This window comes from Temnothorax curvispinosus, unplaced genomic scaffold (assembly GCF_003070985.1).
Source record: "Temnothorax curvispinosus isolate PA1 unplaced genomic scaffold, ASM307098v1 QBEX01018401.1, whole genome shotgun sequence".
NCBI lineage: Eukaryota > Metazoa > Arthropoda > Insecta > Hymenoptera > Formicidae > Temnothorax > Temnothorax curvispinosus.
Genome location: NW_020228181.1, coordinates 14,041 through 14,956, shown reverse-complemented (window position 1 = coordinate 14,956; position 916 = coordinate 14,041). Strand labels below are relative to the sequence as shown.

The 916-nt window shown below is 62.1% G+C and overlaps 1 protein-coding gene across 1 annotated transcript in view; it reads right to left on the bottom strand.

The window, feature by feature from the left end:
• Window positions 1-678, bottom strand: part of LOC112468358 (putative fatty acyl-CoA reductase CG5065) — a 24,549-nt gene extending 23,871 nt beyond the window's left edge. The window contains exon 1 of the mRNA XM_025037488.1: window positions 521-678. The gene's annotated coding sequence lies outside the window, so the exon portion shown is untranslated. The remainder of the gene's footprint in view (window positions 1-520) is intronic.
• Window positions 679-916: the final 238 nt, after the last annotated feature.

Below are 916 nucleotides of genomic sequence, written 5' to 3'. Positions count from 1 at the left end.
CGAGGGCGAGGGCGAGGGTGAGGGCGAGGGCGAGGCGAGCCGGCTGCGGCGCGGTGCGACGCGGTGCGGCGCGACGAGAGGAGCGGTCGCTCCGCCCGGCTCAGGCGCGGTCGGCGCAGCGGCTCGCGCCTATTACTCCGGTGTCCGTCGTAATGCGGCAGCGAAGCGGCACCGCGACATCCACCCACCCAGGCCTCTGGCCGCGGTCGAGGGGCCATTCGTCGAAGAGGCTCGGTCGATTTTTTAAAACGTCGAGATTACCCTGCCGACGTGCGACGACGGAGAAGGAATATACGTTGCTCGTCGCGCGGGCTAGAGAAACCGGAGAGACCCTCGGCGAGAAACCCCGCGCGGCGGACGGGCCAAGGAGAAATAGCCCGGAGCGAACAAGTAGTAGACGGTAGAGTAGGCGCGGCCGGTGCGGCAGCGGCGACGGCAGCGGCGGCGGAGGCAGCAGCGGCGGCGGCAGCGGCTTTTCACATTCCACCTTGTATCGCGTGAAAATCAACGTCGCGCTTACCTGCTCGATCGCGGACGGCCACCTCCGGTTTCGTGATATCCACACCGTGTACGTCCGACGCTGGCAGTGCCGCTTTAACACAGAATCACGGTTTTTTCGCGTGCTCGCCGCACTTTATCTGGCGCCCCTCGCGTGCCAATCGAGTCCGCCATCTTCGGTGAACTGCCAAATACCCCTTCTCAGGCCGGCCAACCGCTGCGCGCCGCTCGAAGCTAGTTTCGAGCGCTCTGCGCATCTCGTGTCATTCCGCGCGCGCGCGTGCGGTCTCGCCCTTCTCGTTGCCGTATTATATATGTATATATACATATATGTATATATGTATATTTTACTCCGATTCACTCTTCTTTCCACTCGTCGCGCGACCAAGTTATCTTATCAAACGGAGTCTCTTACGAA